This window comes from Sparus aurata, chromosome 6, assembly GCF_900880675.1.
Source record: "Sparus aurata chromosome 6, fSpaAur1.1, whole genome shotgun sequence".
NCBI classification, from domain to species: domain Eukaryota; kingdom Metazoa; phylum Chordata; class Actinopteri; order Spariformes; family Sparidae; genus Sparus; species Sparus aurata.
The window spans coordinates 7,035,837-7,063,346 of record NC_044192.1 but is presented as its reverse complement, the minus strand read 5'-3'; the positions used below and the strand labels follow the sequence as shown (position 1 = coordinate 7,063,346).

Genomic DNA, 27,510 nt, shown 5'->3' with positions numbered 1-27,510 from the left:
TCCTTCTACTTCTCCTTATGCTCTGTCTTCTTTCTCTTCTTCTCCTTCTCCTTCTTTTTCTTCTCCTCTTTCTTCTTCTTCTGGGAACATGTTTAACCATGTCCATCATGTCCACTAAAGCCTTTAAACTCATCTGTCTATTTTTTTCCCAGCTGTAATCTCTGTCTGTCTGAAGAATATCTACACTGTTCGCTCTCTGTCTAATCTCATATCTCGCCAGCTGACCTTTTCTTTTCTTTCCTGCTGTTGAAGTTCTGCATGTGACAGTGTTGGGCTTGTGTGGAACATATTGAAACCAGGCAGCCCAGTCTTCAGATTATCATGTTAGCAGCTAATCGTAGCATCTCAACCAGGTATTAAAAGCCAGACCATGATGTTTTCCTCACCCTAACCAAGTGGTTTTAGTGCCTAAACCTAGCCAGAGCATACGCACACTGTTGTGACAAGAGAGGAAGAGATATTTCAACCTAAACAAACATTAAGTTGCAAATAAAGAAATATTCCGTTCACTTGTCTGTGGTTTCGAAGAATCGTACTTCAATTCGTGGAACCACGAATATCACAGATTCTCTTAAGCTTTTCATGAGCAGCAGAAAAACAATCAGAGATAATGTTTTTCATATCTCTCTATGTGTGTGTGAATGTGTTTGTGTGGGAGACTGTGCATCTTAATCAAGTAAATAGTCCAATAACACCAGTATGTGTTCCGTCCCTTGTGACAACAGGCATAATGCTGCAGTAATGGACGCTGTTAACCTTCCATAATGTCTGCTGCCCTCCAGGCCTACATGCTCAGATGATGTACAAGCAGGCAAAGACACACACACACACACACACACACACACTGGTGCTTTTGATTCCAGACACCCTCACACTGTCCACTCATGTCCAAAATGGCTCCTGCAGTCGGAGCTCGTGGCCTTGAACAGTTTGTCCGGTTGCCCGTCTGCTCGGCCATTTGGAGCTCTGCTTGTGTCTGAAGTCTTTACAAACACACACACACACACACGCACTTAAAGCACAGATTTAACTCCATTGTTGCGCGGGGACACACGCACAAACCACATGCGCTCATTTCTACAACAGCTCACCGGCGTGTGCTAATTTGAGCTCTATGTCATCATCTCTGGACACGGACAGAGAGTGTGTGTGTGATGATCATAGAAAAAAGTTCAACATGAAGTAAAAGTGTGTCTGTGTGTGTCTGTGTGTGTGCCTCCTCCGTGTCAGCAGGCTTCACAGAGTTATAATGAGCACCATCTCCGCCCATGTAACTGCAGCCGCCTCGCCACCCTGTTCGTGGACTGTTGAGCTCGATGGTAGTTTTTCTTGCACCTGCTGACAGAGGCGCCCCGTGTCACCCACCTGCAGTCACTTAGTGGAAGAGCCAGAAAACCTCGAGTCACATCATGTTCAGAAGAATTAACTTTTTCACAGAAACTGGCTCATATAAGATCTGTGCATGGCATGTGTGCATCCTCCCTAGTTTGAGGAGGGGGAGTTTTAAGATCTTTTATCTGGTTTTATATGTAGAAATTAGGGGTTGTGCATCTCTCCCTCATGAGACGATTCGATACGCATCAAGATACGATATGATTCAGGGACAATACATTTTAAATATGGAACGATTCGATACGATACGATGCAATCTGATACAGTTCTTAACATTTGTTTAATGTAGACGTTCATTTTCCATTATGAACTAAAATAAGCAATTTTATAAAAGTGGCATGTCTCGAAAGCCATCACTCTCAACCACACTGTAAGGTCATAAGTCCTTCACAATAAAACAGGCTATAGATGCCATGATTACTTTGGACCTCGCCTCGCCTTTAGTTATATTGTGGCTGGAAAAAGTCTTTAATAGCCGTGTCGTTGCCATGCGTGTTCTTGCTTGTGCTAGCTGTGATGTTACTAACATTAGCATCCACAGACTCCTCGTTGCCCGCGTAGTTTTCTCCATGCCGTCTCACCAGGTGAGTTTTCAGATTTGTCCTGCTACCGCTGTACTTAATAGCTGTTCTACTTTTTTTTACAAATGTCCCTCCTACTTATAAATCCAAATCTTTTCCGAACTTTAGATTTCAGATTAGCTGGTGCATTGTAAACAGTGTTGGAGTTGTTGTTGGTGTTTTTCTTGTGTTTTTTCCATCGGATACGCTAACAATACTCTTGTGATAATCTTGCGTTGACCTTTAACTTTTAATGAGAGTTGAGAGACGCTCTGCAGAATTAGCAGCAAAGTTTCCGTCAACCGGTACATAAAGTTAGAATCGGGCCATCGACCGGTTAATGGTAAATTTAAATTGATACAGGGGTCCGCGTATCAATGTAGTCGCATACTCACGTTAAAAACGGTTATGGATTCGTATTGGTGAATCTTTACACCCCCTTGTAGAAACTAAAATATGATGTCGTGAAGCTGGTGATTTATGCAAACAGACTCATGTGCATTCAGCCTTTTGACTGCACCAGGCCAAGTGAAGATGTTTGACATACCGAAGTTGAAACGATCTGATGGGGCGATATCTTACTGGTAGAATTAGGAAGAGTCACATGCTGTCACCTCGCGACTACTCCGCGCCCAGTAAGACCACAGTAACTTGGCTGAACATATATTTAAAATCTGGGAAAGAAGCGCCAATGGAAGCCTGTCGTTAATCCTGTCGGACACCGGATGGAGTAGCTGCCTGTGACAACGGTGAGACCATATACGCATATTGTCATGCTTGGAAAAAGTGATTATCTGACACATTCGGTTTTGATGTGGGGCCCATTTAGAGGGCCATGTAGCTCGAACATGTCGCTGCACCAGTCTATCCCAACAAGAGTTCAGACACCATACTCCTTGGTGTAAACACACAAAAATGGAGGCCTAGGGCCGTGTGTGAAGACTTTTTAAACCCTGCCATCAGTGATAGAGATTAGGTCCTCACTCCTGGTTTATTACCTTCATCTCTTTATCTCGTCACACCAGAGATGGAAGATCCGAGCCCCAAAATCAGAGGTCATCCTGTCGACCTCTGCTTCACCAGAACCACCTGGAGTCGTGCTCGTAATTGAGTCGTTTGAAACAAAAAAAAAAACGCTCAAACGTTTCCATCCCAATTCTGGACCAAAGAAAACCGACGGCACTGAGCAATCACACTTAATCATTCTGTCCATCCCGCTTTTCCTTCCACTCCTCCCTCTCCTCGTCAAAGCCTGTTGTCTGGTGGCTGGAGTGGTTTTTCTTGTTTCCGTCCACCTGGCTCAGCGCCTGGTGGCGGTTTGATAGCGGCCAAGATTCTGTCAGACCGCGAGTGTGCGTTTGTATGACCATGCCAGAGAAAGACGGACAGGCAGACCTCTGACAGAGACCTGACACTGCTCATCAATCTGAACCACACACGCACACGCACACACACACACACACACACACACACGGCCTCTGTGGTATCATGTTGATAACCTTTAAAAAGCTGCCAGATCCTCATTGTTCCACAAATACCCTCTGAACTGGTGTGTGTGTGTGTGTGTGTGTGTGTGTCAGCAGTGTACATGTATAATATCATGCGTGTTCATCACTGATGCTGTGTACATCTCGTACAAGCTGTTTGTGTACAGGAGAACTCAGCACAAGCAATTGCTTGCTCTCTGTAATTGCTTGTCGTTTTAGTTTCCCGCGCTGTTGTTTAGAATGAAGCACGGGTCTGAAGGGTTCCGAAAATTGCCAATTCAAAAACAAGGCGCAGAATAGTTACACACACAGACTTCAGTCGACGATATAGAGCTCAGTGGAAACTTGTTTGACGAGCCCATTACCGGAGCATTACGAAGAACATCTTCTCATTTTCTTCCTGCAAATAAATCCACCTCCCATTCGCTTTTAATGATCGTGTCATCCACTTTTTTTGTCTAAATCGACTTCCTTCTAATTATTTTATTCTTTGTAACCTGCTCTCCTCGTCTCTCAGCCCCCTCCAACCTCAGGCTGCTACAGTGGGTTAGCAGAGACTCAAATACCAACTGAGCCAGAGAATTTACTATATTTACCACATGTCTCATTGTGTACAATACATGTATATTGGATGAAATGTGTTGATGAAGTTCCCATCTGTAATAACTATCCTGTTCTTTCACCACTGCAGTTTTAATAATTAGACGTTAGCGTTGTAGCCAATTTTTGATGGGTGAATATGTTATGATGTGTATGTGTTTGGCGACTCACGTAAATGGTAATGATTGCTTGTCCACCTGAGCACCAGGGGGCATAGACAGGGAATCAGGGTGATGACGTCTATAAATGGGAGTCACCGGTGAACAGTTGGAGGGGATCGGGATCACGGAGGCAAACAGTTTTTTAACCGTTTGTTTGTGTGTGAGTTCGTCTGAGATGTTTTTCGGGCATATTATAACTAGGGATGTATACCGAGGACCGGTACAGTCGACATGTGGCGTCGCGAGGCCGAGCAGTTTCCGAGCAGTTTAGTGATTATAATCACATAATCACTAGCTACCGCAGTTATAGGTCTGTGTCACTAGAACAACAACAGGAAGTGTTCCCGACCGATGGATTAGCAGAAGAGCTTTTGTTTGTCTCTTTTTTGAGATTTGTGTGCTGGTGTCAACACGGAGTGTTTTATTTTGAAAAGAAACCAGATGTTATATTGTTATTTCTGTGCTTGACTTCCTGTAAGCTCAGTGCTAAATTCAGCTGAACTGCTGCGTCGTGCTCCAGCATCCGCCAGATTTTGATATCTGGTCCTGGTCCTGGTTATCTGTTCAGGAGTATTTGTAATTGCATAGCTTCTGTTCTGTTGAAGCTTTATTATTACCTTGTGGTAATAAAAAGAAGGTTGAATCTTTTAACATCTTGTAAAGTCTTTATTTTTTTTACACAAAATTACATGTTGTAGTATCGATAAGAGTATCGATAAGTATCGGTACCGATAAGGAGTATCGGTATCGGTATTGGTATCGATAAAATCCTAACGATATCCATACCTAATTATAACGTTAGTCTTTTGGGTTTTCCGTCATATTTACACGTTGGTTTCAGTTTAGTCGTTCAGCACAGCCGGTTTTCTGTAAATATTTTTTCTCTGCAGTTATGTAATGGCAGACCTCATCTTTCTGCACAGCGACGCGTTTGAAATGACCTCAAATTTCCTCAAGTGGCAGTATTGTGGTTCGATTGCCACTACAGTTAGAATGATCACCACATCCCTTTTATTGCTACAAAGACACATTTGAAAAGCGAAAATCAAGTTGTTTCCAACAAACTCAACCATACTCAACAATTTTTTTCTAACTGTTTTCTAGTTGTTTTATTGTAGCGCCTTATGTCTTGTTGAAGACTGAAGACTTGAGATGTGAAAGATGTGACGAGAATTAACTGAAAATTCAATATCACTTAATAATTGTTCCAGACCTCTGACACGGACCTTTGAGCAATAAGTTTGAGCCCCCCTGCTGTGTATATTATACATGTATATATCTTTACTCTCTGTAGCCGCTCTCAGGCTCGACTGTCTGCGTATACAAATGTGATCAGATCCCAACAAGGTGTCACTTCAACATAGCAGTCAATGTCAGACAAGAACAGACCAATACACAACACACTCGCACACTCTGAAAAACAAACATAACGCTATGGTTCAACACACACACACAATTACAACACAGAATACAATAATTCCACATTCAGCTGAGATATAGACACTGTTACATGCACACACTGACACACACACACACACACACAGACGCACACTGTGAGTGGTGGGGTGCTTCATTAGTCCTGCTTAATAAAGTGTAAAGGATTTTCATTAGTGCTGACGAGCCAGCTGGCTGAGGACAGAGCTGACTGACAAGAGGTCAGAGAAGAGGAGGAGGAGGAGGAGGAGGAGGAGGAGGAGGGATGATGGAGGGATGAAGAGGAGAGGAGAAAGACACGAGGAGTCAAGTTTATTTATAAAGCACTTAAAGAAGGACGCGTGGTGGTTGACAACAACTGATGGACAGGCATCAGAACAGGACAGTGATGAGGATGAGAACAAGATGGATGGATGGAGATAGAAAATAAAGGAAAAGTATAAAAAAAAAGAGGGAAGGGCAGAGGGAGAAATGTGAAGGACAGTAATGAAAAGATGAAAATAAGGGAGGGAGTAACAAGAAAGGAAGGAGGGATGATTAATGGGAAGGAGGGAAGAGGAGGAAGGAGGGATAAAGTCAGGGAGGTACAGGAGGAAAGAAGGAGAGTCAGAGGTGGAAGAGGAGAGAGGGATGGTGGAGAGGAAGAGGTTGTGGTGAGGGAGAAAACTGTAAAGCGCTCTGGGATAAAGGGAAGGGTGGAGGAGAGGGAATACCTAAAGGGAGACAGACAGAGGACACAGAGCTGCAGGTGAAGTCAGCTTTGTTTACATCACAGAGCTCAAAGAAACAGAACGGGACTTTTTTTTTTAGATTTTTCGTTCACACTGATTCTCAGATTTATCCCAGATTTCACTTTCTGCTTTCAGGAGACGACCTTGCTTTTGCATTTGGTCACAATACTTTATGATCACGGCTCCACCCCTCTGTTTTACGAGTCCACGTCCAGAGGTGATGTGTCCTGATGTTTAGTTGAGACAGAGGAGTAAGATGTGAAGCCAAAATGTCCCGCTGCGAACATGCGAGCTGGACAACAGCGAGATCTAACAATGGCCGTGCTCGTTGTTTACCCTTCATTATGATAATCTGAAAAAAATAGATGTTTCCCTTGTGAGTATCTTGTGTTATATGAGACATCCTGTACACTGACACTTCTGATGGTTCCTGTTCTGTTCTGTGCATGCATGTCTGTCAGTCCTGAGTGAAGGATCCCTCCTCTGTGGCTTTTACTGAGGTTTCTTCCATCTTTATTTTTTCCCCTGTGGCATGTTTTTCCTCACTCAATTCGAGCATCATAAGACCGAGGATGATGCTCACTGTACAGATTGTAAAGCCCACTGAGGCAATGTGATTGTGTTTTTCGGCGACATTGATTTGATTTGAGACAAGGGTAGTTGGATATGGACAGCAAAGACACTGATATGCTGCGTTCACAGCACACAGCCCCTCAGCCTGTTGTTCAACTGTTAGCTAACTGTGTAGCACAAAGCACACAGCCCATAAATCAAAGAACAGAGGACATCCTGTCATTCAGCTGCTGAGCAGCACAAAGCACTCAGACGGTGTGGCAGCAGCAGCCTCGTTCTGTAGCTAATGTTAGCAAAGACACACCAAAGTTACAGCAAAGGGGCAACTGGTCCAAGTCGGGGCCAGATCCAACCCACCACGAGAGGTTGATGTGGCCAAGATTTGGGCTGGTTCTGGTTTATTAGGTTTATTCTTGGCTGACATCTTGGCTCAGACCTGGCAAACAGGAGAACAAGAGAACATGGGGTATGTGGGCCAGATGAATGTGTCCAGTGTGGGCCAGACTTCAGCAACGGCGATTTCAATATTTGGGTTTCCATCTGTCCACCGAGAGCAGCGTGCATTACTTCTTTCAAGTAGTTGTAAAGGGACAATCCTTTCAGAAACCGTCCTTCTCTTGCTGGATTCTACAGTGTTCCCCCAGCCTTAACTAACGCTACTGTGCTAAATAACTTACAAATATATCGCATCCGGATCCATTCATTGATCTTGTGCGTGTTCGTAATGCTCCTGCTCACGGACTCTCTTTGAAAACACAGTTGTAAGTGCGATTGCATTTCAGTTTAGAAAATACTTAAAAGCGAGTGAAAGGAGAGCAGAGATAAAAAGAAAGAGAGCTGGACAGAAGAACACATTTTTGTCATTGTCATTCAGGGGTGACACAGTCCTGCTGGCCCAGGCACACTAAGAGACAGAGAGGTATGTGTGTGTATGTGTATGTGTGTGTGTGTGTGTGTGTGTGTGACATTGGATATAACAGTGTGTCCTTCCAGATCCAGACAGGACACAGTCTGACCAAAGTCACCTCCTCATGACAAAAAGCTTTCAGACAGCCTCTGCGTGCGTGCGTGTGTGTGTGTGCGTTTGTGAGTGCACGTGCATTAAACCGTCTCATTACGGTGAAGCACTAGCAATCTCCGAGGTTGAGACAGGAAATCCAAGAAGCTGCATTCAGATTTAAACTAGAAAACATCATCACGGAAAAGGGGAAAATGAAAGCAAACATTACAGACCAGTTTGCAGCTGCTCCGGCATCCCCTCAAATATTGACTCGGGCAAAGCTTTTCTGGGACTTTAAACGTCGACGGAGCGAGATGCAGGAAGAATTTTCTGCGAGCGCAAATTCCTCCGTGTGAGCTCTCAAGTGATTTGCTGCGAAAATACTCTCCCCCCGCCCCCCTCTCCTCCTCCTCTCCCCTCGCCGTCTCCAGCGCAGTTTTTACGTCCGTGGCTCCTCTGTCTCTATTTTGATCTGTGGGATGAGTTTATCCATATTTAATGATCATCCTAATGAAGCTTTCACCTCCTGTTTGCCTGCGCTTCGTTTTCCTCTCCTGCCTCTCGAGCACCCAACGCGTTGTCTATCAAAAAACACATCAGCTTTCTGGGTTAAAAAAAAACAAAAAACAAAAACACTGCGGGGATATTAAACTGGAAAAAAAATGATCAGGTATCATTTGAGTGTGAGTACACTACAAATGTGTGTTTCATGGATTTGTGTGCTTTTTTTCCGCGCGCCCTTGTGTGTTTTGGTGCGTGCGCGTGGCCCATTACTCCGGGCTAAATGACTAAAGGGCCCCCGTGGTGCCCGTTGAGATGCCCGACTAGAATGATTGGTTCCTGGCTCGGATGAAGGGGTCCTTCAGGCGCTGAGCTCGATGACAATGATCTATTACAGTGGCAAAGGCCTGTCCCTGAGGTCCACAGACACACACATAGAAAAAAACACAGGCTTTCTCTCTATGTTGATTTTGTTTACGCACATACACACACACACAGGTCCTTCACTTGCACTCATCCATTATTTAACACGGAGAACTCCCATCGAGCGGCGTGGAGGTATGGGGCAGAGTCTCTGGGAATGAACGCACTAATTAGAACAGTGAATGGAGAGATTGGCTGTGGAGGAGAAACGGCATGGGGGGGGGGGGGGAGTGGAGAGTTGTGACTGACTCGGATGGGGGAGGAAAGGGAAGGCAGAAGGAGGGGACAGCTGAGAGGGAAGTATGTGGACGCAGTCAGAGAGCATTTTTTAGTGTGACGGAGTGATGAGTTGGAGATTTCATTGAGGAAATGTGCAGCTACACATGGATTTTCTCAACAAGGGTTCATAAAAAACAAAGTAATGATCGAGTGTTTGAGTGCTGTTACATCTATTTTAGACAATGGAGTGTTGCCGATGAGTTCAGGAGTCTCACGGCCAGAGGAGTGAAGCTGCTCTGTAGTCTGGTGGTACGGCAGCGGATACTTCTGTATCTTTTGTCAGATGGCAGCAGGGTGAGCAGACTGTGGCTGGGGTGGGTGTTGTCTTGAAGTTTCCCTCGAGCTCTGTCTTGACGTCTCACTTCACTTCACCAGTGATGTTCTGGGTGGATTTCAATCACCCGCTATAGAGGCTACTGGGCCAGGTATGAACCGGTCAAAAGTTGACCAGGATCTGGCTCCGGAGTTTAGCCTTCCTAAGTTTTCTGTAGAAAGTAGAGCCTTATCTTTTACCCAGGGTGGAGATGTGTGATTACATTCGTAATTCCAAGAACCTATCATTGTTCACCTACTCCACCTCAGCCCCTCTGATGGAGGCGTGTGTGTCTTTGCCTCCTTTTTTCTAAAACATAGCAATCAGCTTCTTGTTTTTGCTGACGTTGAGCAGCAGATTGTTCTCCATGCACCACTCTGCAAGATTTCTGATTCCCTCCTGATATCAGCTCACTGTCAGGGTTCTCCCCAGAAATTTTTAGTGTTGCGGCGCACCGTCTGTCCGGCGGGGGGGGGTTAGGGTTAGGGTGGCAAAAAGTGCTTAGGCGGGGGGCAAAAATGCTTGGGCGCCGCGCCTAAGCAGTATAATGGCAGGGAAAACCCTGACTGTGTTTATGATACTGTCGATGATGGTGGTGTCATCTACATACTTCACAATAGAGTTCTCCTGATGTCTGGGAAATGCAGTCATGGGTGTACAGTGTGGACAAGGAGGGAGCTGAGCACACAACGCTGGGGGGCTCCAATCTAGAGGAGGTGTGACTTTCAAATCCAAACTCTCTGGGGTCTGCTTATGAGGTAGTCCGATATCCAAGTTGCAGAGCGTTGTACTGAAGTCCAGATTGTGTCGTTTTCCAATGGCTAAAATTCTGTTAAACACTGAGCTGAAATCAACAAACAGCATCCTGATGTAGCTGCCCTTCTTATTTTCCAGCTGTGTAAAGACTGAGTGCACGTCGGTGGATATGGAGTCCTTTGTGGATCACTTGTTTCATCCTTTTAGGGAAGGGTGAAAGGAGATTAGAGAAGTTAGAGGGAGTCAACTGAAGCAGTTTGAGGATCTGTTCAGGACACTCCCGCACAACCAAAAAGTTTGAGGATCCCCTTGAACAGACCCAGATCACAGAGAAGGTTCTGAATATTCATGAAACACTTCTGGATCCTGCAAAAGGAGTGAGTGTGAGTGTGTGTAAGTGTATGCGTGCGTCAACTTTGGAGGAGGCCCATCACTCCAGGCTACATGACTGAGGAGCCCCCATGGTGCCGGTTGGGATGCCTGACTAGAATGATGGTTCCTGGCACAGATGAAGGGGTCCTTCAGGCAGTTGGCTGGATGACAAAGATCTGTTACCATGGCAAAGGCCTGACCCCGCGGCGTCCTCACACACAAAGATGGAATAACACACCAAACGACCCCGACATCAATCTAAACGGTGTCTTGTTTGGTTGTTGTTGAGGCTGTATCGGATTGCTGTGGATTCAGCCCGGTGGTGATATTCTCACTTATGTTCTCAGTAATAAAAAAAGACAAATCGAACAGAAATGTTCAGCACAATTTCGATGTGGTTAAGACATTTACATATGAAAACAGAGAGAAAACGAGGGAGTTGAAATGTGGAGACGAGGATGAACGTAGACGAACTGAGGACGTGCGTGTAATTACATGTCTTTGTGTGGAAATGTATAATTTGTGCGGGTCGCTTCGTAATGAATGGGGTCAGCTGATAGAGTCGGTGATGGAGACAGGAGATGTCAAAGGCTGTACTCGGTCATACTGTCCCTGCGTGTGTGTGGAGATCTGATTGGGAGATCTGATAACTTTCACAGACAGAGAGGTCAGAGGTCACTGTACCTATGACTCTGAGAGATAAAGACAGAGACATGGATTGTGTGTGTGTGTGTGTGTGTGTGTGTCAGCTCAGTGGATTATCGGTAGGCCGATAAATAATGAATAACTTTTCCTCCACCAGTGTTTTTGTGTTCTGTAACCCTGGAGACTGATGCAGGGCAGACGGAGAGTTTTCTGTGCAGGGATATTTTGTTACGTGCACACGCTCGGTCTGGTGGAAAGGCAGCAGAGAGGGCAAAGGTCGAGACTTTTCACCTTCCCAAAAGTCTGACATAATGAAGATACCTTACACGAGTTCTGTCCTCCCTCTCACACACACGTGTAACATGCCCCATGGGAATCAGACAATTAACTCTGTGCACAGGGCTCACATATCGGCCGAGATCCAAACTGAATCCTTCATTTTTGATTTTTGTCAACATATCTACTAATGATGTGTAGATATTCATTATTATGTTCTCAGTGGTACGGAAGCCCTGAGGGGCAAGTGAAGAAATGTTTAGTTTCTTTCTGCTGATCCACTTTCTGAGTCAGATTTAAATTGTTTTCTCTCCTGTGTTTGTGACTTGAGAACCGTTGGTGGAGAAAAGTTTTGCCAGGATAATCTTTTTTCGGTCTTTGATTATAATTTGTTTCATCTGTGAAACGTCTTTGGGAGAAAATCTACAGATTTGTGTTCAAGTTTTTTTCCGCCTGAACCCCAATCACCACGTTCCATTTAGTTTCAGCGACACGTATTTACCAGGTTCTTCACATTCACATAATCTTATAATTAGTATACCTAAAATCACCTTAAAACTTGAATGATGTTGTGACAAGAAGACTTTGCAAACATTTTTTTTTGGCAACATCACAGAGAAAAACGGCTCATTTCTTCTGGAAAAGCAACAAAAACTTCATCTTAAGTTTCTGGCCAGAAACAGATCACATACACGGGACTCTGATTCATCTGTGTAAAGTCTCAGTAAAGATAGTTTTGAGCCCCAAAAGCACAACTTTGAATGTCCGGCACCTTCTACTATTTCAAGCAAATCCTTATCGTCCCATGGCGTCACGACGGTGCATCTTCAAACATCCAATTTAGATCTGAGATGAGAATTTGGCTTCGATTCGACGTTACTGAGCGCTCCGAACATTCCTTTGAGAGTCAAAAACACTCACACACACACTACTGTGACATCTCTACATCATTCTGTTTACCTGACTGTGCTTGCTAGAATGAATCCCAAATATCCCATTATCTACCGTACGCTCTCCCACACATGTAAACATACACACGTGCAGTTGGTTGTTTTGCCGTCAATTCCCTAATTTTAATTCCACGATAAACACTTCAGGAATGTTGAGCTGCAGCCAGGTGGTGCTTGGTAGCCTCATTCTCTCGAGCTGCGGAGTCCTCCTTGGCAAGAGGAGCGCTTGTTTTTGTTCAGCTCCCTGCTTCCTTTTTGAAGAGGCCGGGCTCCCTCTGAAAACGCTCCACACACCTGCTGGAGAAGATAATGAGATAGGAGTGTGCGATTGGACACCCTCGCTCATTTAAATGCTAATCTGCTCTTTATTTCTCTGCTCTTTCCTTGATGACAGTAGGGGTCACTAACCGGGAGGCCATTTGGTTTTTTTTGGGGGGGGGGTTTTATATTTTCGCTTTTCAGATTCAGACAGAGCGTCTAAATCCGCAGCGCTGAATATCATAGATATAAAGTTCTCCAGAGTTGACTTAACTGCAAATGACAGACTTCTGAAAAAACAATCACAGCCGAGAGAAAAAAAAACGGGTGTCAGTCAAACTTCTCGGTGGCTTGTTTATGAACTTTCTACATTTTTGAACAACTCTCAATGATCAGAACCTTCCTCCCCTGCAAACGGTGACTCCTCGATGACCTACATTAGCAAACGAGACCATCAGTGTGAAGACGCTGGGTATTTATTTATAGTTATTCTTGAAGCCTGTCATTGGGTCAGATTCTCTTTGAAACACACACGGGGATGTTGACATTTTCCCAGGCGGAGTTGTGCGGGGATTCGTTGGTGAGCCAGTCAAAAGGAGGAGAGTTTATTTATTTGGGACATTATATTTTTTTGGTAGCCGCAATGTTTAACAAGTTCACCATCATACTTTAGCATTTTTGCGTGCTAACATTTTGCTGAATAGTACTTTAAAAAATGCACATCTCCTCCGGGACCGTCACAGCAACTGAACAAGAGCATCTTTGTAATGTCAGAGCTTTACAACTCGGGGAAAACAGACCTGGTTAACGTTGTGAAAGTACAAAAAGTAAAGGAATGATTTATATTTTCAAATGTTGGGGCTAGACGATTTGTCACAGGCCCATCCATTCAGGAGTTGTGGTGATATATGAGATATTTGTCATGTTATGATGACCCTACAGAAACACGACTGTTCAGGAAGTGTTGTCTTAGTCCATGTCCACACGCACCAAAACTATCTTTTTGTCTCCCGTCTTCCTTGGCATAATTTCAAGAATATTTGCGTCCAAACGGATCCATTGTAAACGACTCAACACACTGTATTTCATATTCCAGGCCTATAGGTGACGCTTGAAATTCGCCAAAAAACGGAGAAGAAGAGATGGAGCATGTGCATAAAGCTTGTCCGCTGTATACAAACAGACAGTAGAAGGAGAAACTGAACACAAGAAGAAGACAAAAATGGCTAGTCGGTTGTCCATAATCCTTTTCTGCTCAGCGCAGTGGCAGAGCAGCAGAATATTTTGCCCTAGTAACACTAATAGGCTCAATATCTTCTGCAGCACGAACACAAGTATGTAGTCTGCCGTTGTTGTTGTTGTTATGAGTGTCACGGGGTTAAGAGGTTGAAGGCTAGATGTTGAGGGGTGGTGCGATGGTGTGATCGATTCGCGAAGTATGTGGATTCGCGGTCCACACGAGAACACAAGGGCGGCGTTTTCAAATTTTTCCCCCCTTAGACCAGGTTACAAAAAGTGCGTTTCCAGGATCCATTTGCCCCTTATTTGATACAGAAGAGTGAGAATGAGTTCTCTCACTGCTGCGACGTTCACATGAAAATGCCTCTCGTGTTTCTGTGAGGATAACAAAGTGCTGATCAAAGTCTATTAATGAGAAGAGGAAACTTTCAGTGACATGTTGAGTTTCTCTCGGCTGTCCGGGCCTCTCCACCTGTCTGAGCTCCAGCTTTGTGAGACCGTTTCAAACGGCGACCTGAGAAACTGTGAGCGCTCATGATTCAGGGATAACACGATCATAATCGGTGCACGGTGTCTGCCTGCTGTCACAGTAATGATCCCAGTCAGGTTTCAGAGAGTCTTCAGACGAACCCAAGCAGAAATATCAGGAGGGCATTTAATGAGACAGATATTACCTTCAAATTAAAACAGTCGCCGTCGTTTCCTCTGCCTTCTCTCCCCTGTTGCTCTCTGCTGCTTTTGTCTTGTCACTCTCGCTCCTCTTCTCCAGCCCGTATTTCTTTCGCTGGGTCGCTCGGTGTCATTTCAATTAAGATACCGAGTAATTAAATCTGCTTTTAATGAAAGCTAACTGCCGGAGTCTGTGAACGGATCAGTGCACATGGGCCGTGTGTGTGTGTGTGTGTTTGTGCGTCTGTTTGTGTAGACACACTCGGCGCCGTCCTCCGGTTTTTGCGAGTGCTTGCAGGTGTACACTCAGCACCATTAAGTTAACTGCCTCCTGATCCTTGCACACGTTGATTTAAATGGTGTTTGGCAAACAGTTGATGGCGACGGCAGTAACGCAGGAAACAGTCGGGAAAAGTTAGTCTGTGTGTGTTAATGGAGCCCTTGTGTCGTTCAGAGGGATGAAATGATTGTTTTATTGCTTTATATTGATGCACGTCTTCAGCACATGCAAGCGTCTGTTGTGTGAGTGTTTATATGCAGTGCGTTGGATTGTTCAGAACCAATAGCTAGAGATTTAAAAGGCTGTCCCCAATACTATTTCTTTGGGCTTCGTTAGTAAACTACATTAATATCCGACGCTTCGCACCTTACCTCTGGTGGGTAATTTACTTTATACCATGGTCTGGGGGAATACTCGATTCTGATTGGCTGCAGGGTGTCCATTAACCCCTGATATATGGACACCTACTAAGTAGTTCCAGTCAAATTGACTGTTCGCCGCTGTAAATTAATGCGCTAGCTGGCATATCAAATCTGAATATTTTATTTCCAGCACTGAGTTCAGTCCGTCAGTCCTTCAGTGTCTTATCCGCTGAACACCACAGGGTGACGACTGTAACACACAAGCTGCAGAAAGTTCACTTCCCCTCTAAACTTACTGCTACGCGAATACGCTGTTCAACTCTCTGCTTCAGGCTGCGGCCACAGTAACGTTACACACGGCCGGTCATTTGTTCGTGAAAATCTTGCTATTGATTTGGGGACAATGACATGACTGGTTAGTTAGCTAATCGTGTTAGCTAGCATACTGTCAAATTATGTTTACTGTTTGTCAACCGTATGCAATGTTATTGACTTTGAATCTTGCTAGCATAGCGTTAGCTTTCTGGCTCATGGCTGAGCGGACTAGAATATCTGCAGTTGCCAAGTCGAGGAGTGAACAACGCTTCCGTTGCATAAGAATCTTACGGGAGAGTAATGATTGTTCCAGGTATTAGTCAAACCCTCAGGCGTTACCAGGGAAACTAAGTTATGGCTTGTGAAAAACTTTATATTTTGATTGTAAAACGCATGAAAATGTAAATTAATGGTCCGAATTTCTTTTCTTTGGCAAGTGACCATGGTATAAGCGGGATAATGCCCTTTTGAGGTGTCCATAAACAGAAGCTAATGGACTTCGCGTCGGGCATTATCCCTTACTTAACTCTGTTTGATTCTTCAACTCATTTTTGTGTTCACTCACTGCTCATCTTGCACTTCTCTTTCACTTCTGGTCTTTATGTTGCACATCAGCAGTGCACCGACCCATGTCTTTCTGTTTCTCCCTCCCTAGTGGACTTTCTTCGTCAGCAGCGCTACGATGCCGCCCGAAAAAAACAACAACGATTCCGTTTTTGAGCCGTGTGTGCGGACAGATTTTCGCGAAAGATGCAGCCTGTTAGTACGATCCAAAACGACTCGATACCGAACCAGGTTCGTTCACAAGATTTTACATAACAACACAGCGGCTGCCAAAGTGAAGTTTATGTGTTGTAATGTGCAGGCCTGAGTGAGGGAGAAGGAATGGGAGCCGCTGCAAATATTTAAAATCAATATGCGGCAGCCGATGTTGATATTGTGACTGGACTGGAAAAATGAATATAGGCAAAAACCCTGTCCTATTTATCGTTCTGCAGTGATTTTGTTGCTGATTTATTTCTAAATAGAAGAGAGTGCAGATCCCCCGCCAGGCTAACTGCCTAGATGTTAGTGGGGATGATAAAAGCAAGGGTTTATTCATCTTTTATTGTGCCTCAGTATAATGGATCATGACAGAGTGGGTACGAAACGAATCTGCAGATGGTTCAAACTGAGACCAAAGTTTTACATGGATGTCAGTTTTCGATCCATGACAGGCTAAATAGGATAATATTGGGCCTTCAACAGACTGGATAAGGCTTGATTTTAGCCCGGGAAAATGCTGGAAACCTTGTTGTAAAAACATCAAATGCTGCTGAAAGGACACGTTTCAAGACGTGCTCAGAGAATCGTATGAATATTTATTTGAATTCAGGATAAAACCTGCTCTTGAGGTACCTGAGTTTGGTGGGATTGCTTTACTTTACGGAACTTACAAAGGTAAGTTCCTAACCAAGCCACAACGTATTCCAGAACGTAACCAAGTAGTTCTCTTTCCTAAAGCTACAATGAGCCTCTAGTATGCTGCCGCTATTACACTGCAACACTCTGCAATTACACTGACTGTTTCGCAATCAGCATACGCTGGTTAGAGGATGAGTTGCACCAATCACATGATCCCCTCCAGGCTCAATGATTTGTTGCCCTCTTTTTCTCCAATTTCACATGTCACAGGGTTTAATTTGACTGGAACTATTAGTTGACCGTTCTGCCTTAAACACACTACTGCCACACTGCTACAGTACTCACAGCTCTAAAACTGTGTCTTACCAAAGAAGCAAGGAAAGAGTTGCGAAAACCAAGGTCACTATTTTGAAGTTAGGCTCTGATCTATGAAGCATCGACCTTGGAGGTCTTCTCTGACATCTGTTCAACAAACAACACTGAAAGCGAACTTCTATAGCCAGGAAAGACAGTTTGATGTGACAGGCTGGTAAACAACATGAAAAAAAACCTCTGATAACATCTAGGACACTAGATTGTCTGAAGTGTAGTCTATAAGAAAAACAGGTAAATTAAAACATGCAAATGCTCGTGGCGAGGCAGAAAAAAAAGGCAACGAGCGGACGGGCAGGCTGTTTTTGCTACGAGGCAGCAGATGAACCAGTGGCAGTGGCCTTGAATTGGATGCTTCTGGCTGGCAGGTCTGCTCACCGAGATTAAGAACGGTGCCAAGCAGCGCGGGCCTGAGATATTCTCACAGCAACACAGGGCAGACTGTGAGTAAAACCATGATACCTGGGAGAACGCTGGATGTTTGCTGTGCCGGCTGGCTCTGCAGATCGCACCTTGCTACATCTTTCATATCAGCGAACACATCGTCGTTACAGAAATGTCCAAAAGGAGACAACCCCCTAAAATGGTAGTTTTTCTGTTAAAGTTTTGTAAATAATACTGTTCATTTATAAAACAGTCTCATTTTTAAGATGCCAAATAGGAGCCTTCCCTGGATGTTGTTGAAAGAGAAATTATGTTGTTTCAGGTCCATGAAAAACGCTGCTGCGAAAGAGTAAATGAAATGCATTGAGGAAATAAAACAGACAACTTAAAATGATTTGACAAATTGCTTGAATTTTCTGATTCCCTGCAAAAAAGCCAATCGTCTGCTTTTTAACGGCTGAACCGGTTAACTTATCGGAGAACCATGTTGTTGCTCTGACACGTGCACAAAGTTGAGCATGGAAGAGGAGGGTTTGACGCAAATACCAAGACATTCTCATTCCCAACATAGCAAATATGGCGGCTTGCGTCAGTAGCTAGTTGTAAGATGTGGTCAGAATTTTAGTTCAGAGTATCAAAAAATGAAATTTGGGCGCCGTTTAGCTCAGTGGGTAGAGCGCGCGTCCCATGTGCCGAGGCTCTGCAGCGGACCCGGGTTCGACTCCCGGCCTGGGTCCCTTTGCTGCGTGTCACTCCCCCTCTCTCTCCCCCTGTTTCCTGTCATATCTTCAGCTGTTCTATCAATAAAGCTATAAAAGGCCAAAAAAAAATGTAATCGACATAAACTAAATAGACTTACCCAAAGTCTTTGTTTTTCTTTCCTCAATCACATCTTGTCCTCGCCTGCCGTGTCTTGTCATTCCAGAAGTCATAGTCCTGGTCAGAGCAGCTGTAAATCGCCTCTGTACTGTACACCCTGTATTCAAACTGACCTCTCTCCGTCTTTGAGGCAGTGTTTAGTCCCGGTCGGTTGTCCAGTCTGGTTCACTCTCATGTTAGGTGGCCAAATCCAGTTAAGCTGGGCCCCATCGCCTGTGGTGACTCCCTCTGTGATCCAAGGTCACCGTTGAGGGTAACTCTAGGGTCCTTGGCTCCACGGCTAACTGAGCCACGAGCTAATTACCAAACGGTAGCTAGCTACAGCCAATGATAGCTAGAAAAGAGCCGTGGTAAAAGGTCTCTGGTGATATGCTGCCCCCTGTGGTTTGGAGCTGCCTTCAAACTCTGGCCATATTCTACAAATTGTAGAGTTAATATCATGTCTTATCTGAAGCACTTCGAATTAATTCCTTGATGAAAGGCGCTAAAAAAGATTAACTTGCAGTGTTGGCCCGCAAGAAAACTTTAACATCTTCAGCTGCAGTATGGATTTAGACTTTCTTTGACATTGTGTTACAGTGTAAAACAACAACACAGCGAGAATACCACGGCACTCCCTGTCGAAAAAAAAAGCAGTGGATGCAAGCAAGGAGCACTGTTCATGTGCAATCTAAAATTATGTAAATACTTCATGCCACATTGTACATTTCTTCCCTCTTTTTCTTTTGCTGTTACTTTTTTAAACCTCAGGCACAAGTTTTCATTTTTCCCCTCTCTGTCCACCTCTAGCTTTATCATTCTGTTTTCCTCTCTCCTCCATCCCACCATCTTTTTTTCCCACCTTCTGGGCTCAAGATTTAAGCAAGGGATGATGGGTACTGGCAGACCCAGACTTCTGGGTAATGGTGCCAGGGCTTTAGTCCCATGACTCGACAGCGATGGCCTCTCGCTTGTGTGTGTGTGTGTGTGTGTGTGTGTGTAAACATGAATGTGTGTGTACCTCACTCCTAGATAAATCCATCAACACATTTGGCATCCGAGCAGCTTGAGGATTGTGTGTTCTCTCCTCTCTGCCCTCTCTCTCTCACTGTGTGTGTGTGTGTGTGTGTGTGTGTGTGTGTGTGTGTGTGTGTGTATGTGTGTGTGTGTCTCGGGCAGTCCTCTGTGCTCCCTGGGGGATCAGAATGAGACATGGGCATAAGGAGCTAACATTCCCCCGCAGGGCTGCTCATGCCAACACTCCTTCATATGCATGAGATTTGCCGTAAGCCAAGTGTGTGTTAGTGAGTGTGCGCGCATGTGTGTGTTTCGTCACGCATTTCTACCTCTATATCTGTGCACTACCTGAGAATGAATAGATATTTCTCTTAAAAAAAAAAAAACATTTGGTCTGTATAAACAAGGGTTGGTGTGTGTCTCTGGGTTATGTGTAAAAGTATGTAGCGTGTGTGTGTGTGTGTGTGTGTGTGTGTGTTCGTGGAGCCAGATTGATGGCTGTGTGTTCCAGGCCCCGAGGCTGTGTGCTCCAAACACAATGTCAGAGTTAGGGAGGAGTCATGTTAGTTGCAGACATGTGCTGGAGCCCCTCGTCAGGCGCTGTCTAGTCGCATCTCTTAAATGAGATATTACATTAAAAATGCAAATTCTGTGAGCTTGAGCAGCTTCAAACTTCCCGGCACAGCCCACCAGAGACACGGCATCCCTCTGCTGACAGGTTTGTTTGCTGATTATGTGTGTATCCATCTGATTATCTTCGACTTACCCGGGGTTGGATCGTGATGGCAGCAGGGTATTTGGGATGCACCTCTACGTAACGATGCTTTCCAGCTCCTACTGGGGGATCCCAAAGAGTTCCCCGGACAGATGTGACACATTATCCCTCCAGCAAGTTCTGGGGCAACCCGGAGGTCTCCTTCCGGTTGGTTGTGCACAGAAAACCTCTAAAGGAATATGGCGCCGCGAATCAGATGCCCAAACCACCTCAGCTGGCTCTTCTCCAAGCTCCCTTGGGTTGTTGTCTGAGCTCCTCACCCTGTCTCATCCTACTTATGAAACTATATTTGGCTGCTTGTATCCATGATCTCATTATTTCTGGTCACTACCAAAAGCTCATAACCATAGATGAGGGTTGGAATGTAGATCTACCAGGAAATTGAGGACAGTTGAGGGCTCTTCTTCAAGTTTTGAAACATGTCGGTACACAGGAAATCCAAACAGATCAGCAAACTGTTCGCAAGGGCTAGGCCGAGGCAGAGCGGTCCAAAACAGTCACGAGAGATCAAAAACCAAGAGACAAAGAAGAACTGGTGACAAGACAGTCGAGCATACAGACTAAAATACACAAGAGGGAGGTGATAATGAGCACCTGTGCCCCAACACATCAGGACGGGGCAGATAATCACAGCGGCTGGAAGCACACAAGTACAGGAAAGAGATCTGAAATGAGAGGAAACAGAAAGCTGAACTAAAAACGCATAAAACAAAACAGTTCCCGAGCTGTCGAGATGTGACAAACTCTGCCTTGCAGCTGATCTCGCTCTGCTCCAAGACGGTCTACCGTAACACCTGCAGGACAGCTGACGTGGCACCAAATACCTGTCTGTCCCACACTCCATTTTCTGCTCTACCCAGAAATACTCGTACGCCGGTGAACAGTGAACCATGGCCTCACTCCTGGAGATGCCGGCTCTCCTCCTTGCCTCTTCACACTCGGCTGCTGAGCGACCCAGTGCCTGCTGGAGTTCACTAAACCTTAAAAAAAACAACTTACTTTTTCATTAATTTTCAAGCTACGTGAAGTGAAATCTTCACTTCCTGTAAATATTAAAGCTAAAACGGACTGGTCACCTTTCAACCAGAATTATACTTAAACAAAGTTCCTCGTGACATTGATTCATCATGACACGATGTTGAATCCAAGTTGCTAACGCGTGTTAATCTTGTGTACCAGTTTTTACTTTAACTACACGAGAACATGCATTTATTCAGTACCTTGTGTTCCTGTCGCCACAAAGCGCATTAATGAGTATTGCTCTAACAGCCCGATGGCCTCTAAATGTGTTTAAACTGTAAATCAATAAACAGATTTTTCCTGACTGTTAAAGAAACAGTGAGATGGCTCCCCCAACCCGCCAGCTAAGACACGCTCATGCATTATGTATTCACTGCAAATGAAGGTAAAGCGATGTGAAAGTGACCCAGAACGCTGTGACTGTAAGCTCCACGCACAGCAAAAAAAATAACTTCACCTCCCCTCCAATCTGTTCATTACTTCCTTCATGGACACTCGTGCATAATTTATTCCCGTGACCGATCTTATTGTCTCGATTTTTACACCGAATTTCTCTTCACTCAGCTGTAGCAGCTCTCGGCGCAGTTTCCCATTAAGTAATCAAAGGATTTCTTGAGATTTAACATGAAAGCAGCTACATTTCCTCCGCTAAAGAAGGCTTAAAGTAAAGCACAGGATCAAATGTGCCACTTTTGTGTGACTGGTTTAGTCAGAGTTTTGTTTCAGGGATTTTCTCAGGGTGTGTTAACACCTGTAGTTGAGTTCAGTGTGGACTTAGAAACTGAACAAGAGGAGAATTCAAGATTATGTCCAGGCCGATAGCTCGCTGATTAGTCAGTTTGAGTGATCGTCATCCTGCATCATCAGAACATGTGCAGCACTTTAATGCCCCTGATGTGTTTAGTTCTGTTTTTTGACTTATAGGTAGAGACATGATGAAAAATAGTTGTGTTTTATGGCAGTTAGTGAACTGAAATGTTTCACAGCTTTAGACCTTTTAAGAAAAACACTTGCGCTGACTGTGTCACAGCTGAGCGAATGATACGCATGACTATATAAGATGGCTTCCTGATAAATTTCGCAATCAGCAGATTAAGTTATAAGTAGTTTATGTTATGAAAGTATGCTTAGATTTTGCCACCATGTTACCATTTCTACAATATGCATCATATCACACTCACCTTACATGTTTATGAGCTGACTTTAATAACAGGAGGTGGAGGGTACGATGGTGTCCACCGAGCTGAGAAGGCCGCCAAACGAATGGTCGCCGTTCAGGACATTGTTTCAACATTTGTTAGCGTGAAACAACTGGATGTTTTTGACGAAAGTGCCAGGTTATTTAAACTATGATATACGTGATGTTTTCCTAGCCGTACCCTTAGCAAAAAGTAGTTTATTCAAGTGTACTACAAGTATACTTATTTTATACTAAAACTGAGGCAGTATACTTGAAGTGTACTTTTTATATACTACATTTTATATACTTAAGAAAAGAATAGTGAAGTATACTTGGCTTATACTGAAAAGTATAAAGAATAGTCTAAGACTAAGTACATTAATACTTATACTTTAATACTAAAGCTTATACTTGTACTTCAGTATACTGTGGACTGTGGCGCAAAGACTCTTGGGTATTCTGTTGTTGTTGGTGTAATTATGGTTCCTGAATGTGTTTGTGAATAAGATGATGTGTACGACGGTTGCGGATTAATTCACATCCTTGTTCTGTGGTTAAATTGTGTCGAATTAACAAAGATGATAAAAATGTTGGCACCGTGAGTGAAGGGGTGTTTTCCGGGAGAGACTTCCTGTCTGTTAAGCTGTGGGCGTGTATGATAATAAATGGTGAATCTCTTGCTAGAGAGATACATTACAAGTGCTAACACTTACAATATCTTGATGCAAGTACAGAAAAAGTTTGAGTCATTGAGTTGTGCTTACATTTAATTTAGCAGAATAAAAATGTTTTTCACTACACACATTTGCTTTGAGGTACTACCCCTCAACTTACATGTTAATAAACTAAAATGTGGACTAGAAGTATATACTTAGTACACTAGTAGTATATAAATGAGTGTACTTGATGTATACTTGAAAGTGTACTTCTGTAAACTCAAAATGTTCCAATTTAGTCCGAAGAAGTATTGAATAAGTATACTTTCTAGTATGCTACAAGTACATGGTCCATAGTATACTTGCTACACTTATACTTATACTCAAGCATACTTAATAAAATGAACTTCAAGTAAACTACTTTTTGCTAAGGGTAACCAAGTATTGTCTGTGCCTAGACCTAACTGGACCAAAAGCACAGCGCTGACACGAAAGTGACGCATTAAAAAAAGTGAAGTTTCAGCTTATCTGTGGTTTGCAGAAACATTCATTTCCGATGTTTGTTCTGGTGACTGAGTTCGAATGAAATGAATGGGACCCAAAGCACACTTCAGGAACTCTCAGTGCCCAAAATAACAATCCCAACACACGTCACCCGTCAGCGGAGCACTCTACCAACCTTCTCTGATGAGTTTGGTACCTCACAAAGGCACATTTCTAAGTCATAAAACCGACAGAGTTAAGTGGTAATTTCCCCTCATAGAGGCTGTTTGCACAGTTGGATTCCAGAGATAAATTTCACGTCGTAATTCCACAAACTAACGCTGATAGAAAACATCGAGTTCTATGCAGAAATATAGTCAACGTGTTTGTCTTCCTGGATTTCACAGTCAGAGCAGTAATAGAAATGTCGTGCTCTGCAAAATCTGGTTTGCGACTTCACAACACGAGGCGATTTTGCCGTTTTTCTAAATAAGCGCCCGCCTCGCATGACACGCGACGGTTCCCGCTCCCAATTTAACTCCTCTAATTACATGCCTTTGAAATTTGGATTACGCGGCGGCTGCATGGTGTGCGCTTTTTGGAAGCGGCGTCGGGTAGCGCTGCCGGTTTCGGGGGCCAGAGAGAGTGCAGAGAACGTAGGCCGGTTTCTGGCTCCCGAGTGAGGGAGCCGCTGTGCTTTACCTCTATCTCCCCTCATGCAGGGCTCTGTCTCTCTCTGCCTCGCTGTGTTGTTTTCTTCAGGGGATTTGGAGGTCTCTAACTCTGCCATCCAAATCCATTGTGCTCGCTATACACTCTCCTCCAATCCCCCTATATCTCCTCTCCTCCTCACCTTCTCCTCACTTTTTGTCTCCTCTCCTCCCCGGATCTCGTCTCTGCTTATTTTTCTCCCGTATAATCCTGTTTGTACCATTCTCCCACTCTCCCCCCCATTGTTCCTCTCTTACCTGATCACATCTCCCCGCGCTTCAGTGTTCTCCTCGCCTGTTTTTTTTTTTTTTGTCATTTTGCCATTTCCCTTTCCCTCTTCTTCCCCCGCAACACTTTCTCCCCCAATTTTCTCTGTTTTCCCCATCCTTGCCTCGACACCTGCCATATTATACTCTCCCTTTTCTTCTCTTGCTCTCCCCGTATCTCCCACTCTCCAATCTCCATCCCTTTTCCAACCCTTGCTGTCTTCCCATCTCTCCCCCTCTACACTCTCTCCCCCTTCTGCCTCCTTCCTCGACCCCCCCCTCTCCTCGTCTCCCAACCAATTCCCCTTATCGTCTCCTCCAGAATCCGCCTGAGCCGTTCCCTCCGTCTTCCCAACACATCGCCGCCGATACCAGCCAGTCATTTTTACGTTTCATTGCCGCCTTATTTAGAGCACGTTTAACAATTTCATGCCGAGCAGATTCTCATACACTGTTAGGCAATATGTCTCCCTGTTGTTGGATTCAAAATATTTCTTTTTATGAGTTTATTAAAACATGAAACGCGAGGCGGGCCGGGGGCCTGTTTCTGCTTTGTTCTCCGCCGCCGTGGGAGACGTTTGCTTTTCTTTTTTTAGAAGAAAATTAGCAGTTTTGCCAAGTTGGGTAGTGCAAGTGAAATAAAAAAAAAAAGGGAGGGAGAATTAGCTGGTGGAGACGGAGGAGCAGTGAAGAATCGAGCAGTGTTATCTGTTTATTACAAGGCCTCATTATAGCTCCAGGCTTGAGTGAGCTTCCTCTGCCCACTCAGTGCTATATGTCCAGCTTCTCATAGCGGCGATCCCCAAAGTGCCGCCCCAGCAAACAGTACTCTGCATCGACTCTGGTCGGCTGGTAAGCGGCGAGGACGATGATGATGATGATGATGATGATAAAGAGACGATAAAAGTCTGCAATCAAGCAGGAATGAAAGAAGCACGGGAGAAGAGGAGAGCTGGCGTTCGGCTTGTGCTCGTCTGTTTTGAAGGGGAGGGCCGCCGCCTCTCTGCCGCCTTTTCAAAACAGCTTTTTGGGATTAGCTGCCGCCGCCTCCCGTGGGAGAAAATCTCCGAGGAGAAAAAAGGGATGGAGTGGGATGGCAGGAAGCGAGAGGACGGGAGAGGAGAGAAGGGAAGGAAGCAGTTAGAGGACACAGGAGATAAGTCGAAGGAAAGGAAGAAGAGGAGCAGAGCAGAGGAGAGCGGATTAGCGAAAGGGGGGAAGGGAAGGACAGAATAGAGGAGGTGAGAGGGGAAGGAAAAACAGAAATGGGAAGGGGACAAGAGGCTAAGGATGGATTAAACAACAACACAAAAACAAATAGTGTGTTCTCGGCTCATTGCCTCCTTGACCAATGAGAGCAGCAGACATTAAATACCACAGATTTAAGATTTCTACCTATTTAAGTTTTCATCTAACATCACATGTGACCGCCGTATGGTTTGGTAGCTGGCCGGGCAAACTTGTATTTGCAATTCTCGGGACTAAAACTTCATCTCCGCGTCAATTTGACTAAAAGCTCGCGGCGTCAGGCTTCAGAAGACACCTGTTCCTGAAGTGTAGTTGTCCCGTTTACTAAATACATATTTGCAAAATTGTGGCTGGTGTGCGTTTTTATTGTACGTTTTGTACGCATTGTACGTTTGTGTTCCAAACATTTGTTGGGCAGAGGTAGAAACACAGTTCTTGGTGCCTGTCTGGATAGGTTTTGAGAAGTTTTCTTGTTGGGTTGTACTCGTGCAATATTGAGTAGATCGCACATTGCCTTGTTAGACGACGACGACGTTTGTTTTTCCAGTAGTTTCAGTATTCAGCAAAATGTCCCTGTCCTCCTGAAAACAAAATCTTGATATCGTGACGTCGCTTTTCCATTGTTGCCAGTGTGAATGTTTGCCATGTATCACAATCCTTTATGGATTCATTCCCTGCAACAACAACATTTGACTCTCTTAATGTGATTCAAACACACAAACATAGTGCGTCTGTGTGTCTGGACGAAGCGTCTTCTTCGTAGAAATATAGTTTTTTGAGGTTTGATTTACCACCCCCCCCCCCCCCCCCCCCCCCACCGGGCCTGTCACAATTATTTGAATTCATGGAATAGTTTGACTTTAAAAAAGAAAAAGTCAAGATTATCGCCTCGAAAGTTTTTATAACATGTATTGGCTTCGATGTTCTTCAAAGCATCTAATCTGCTGGAAATACAGAAGAAAAAACGTCCTTCGGAGGCGCCGAGACTTCAAACTGCTGCTCAGTTTCAGCGCACATATTCACAGATTGAATTTGAATGACTAAGCTGAGAGAGGACTCTACTTATCAAACACATAATCAGCGAGTAAGACAGAAATCACCAAGAACCGGGGGCTCAAAGTAAAACATTATGAACTTGCACTTGATTTTCCAGCCGTCCGCCAGAGCTGCTCACATCCAGAGGACGGCCATCTTACCCAGCATGCCTCGGCTGATACCAGGTATAGTAAAGACATATTTCTGAGAATATCAGTTTGTGTTTATTTTATATCTGCTGTTTATTCACAAACAGAGCAACAGGAAGTAAACTCAGGTTGAGTCTTCATTACGTCTGTCTCAGGTGAGGCGGTGAAGCCGTGAGCCAGGATCATGTGACATCATTCCGGCTTCACCAATGGGATCGCTGCTGCTGTCGGGCTGCTAAAAGAAAACTCCAGCTTGCAGGATCCTGCAAATTAGATCATCCAAAGGTAATGCAGAACAGACCACTCTCAGGCCCACCCAGGTTATATCCCTAATTCTTCCTGCACCTCAACTCATTTCCATCCCTCTCTCCATCCC

At 44.5% G+C, this 27,510-nt stretch overlaps 1 long non-coding RNA gene across 1 annotated transcript in view; it reads left to right on the top strand.

The window, feature by feature from the left end:
* The window catches only part of LOC115582673 (uncharacterized), an 80,114-nt gene extending 52,958 nt beyond the window's left edge, over positions 1-27,156 (top strand). The window contains exon 3 of the long non-coding RNA XR_003984211.1: positions 27,104-27,156. This is a non-coding gene — a long non-coding RNA (uncharacterized LOC115582673). The remainder of the gene's footprint in view (positions 1-27,103) is intronic.
* The last annotated feature ends 354 nt before the right edge of the window (positions 27,157-27,510 follow it).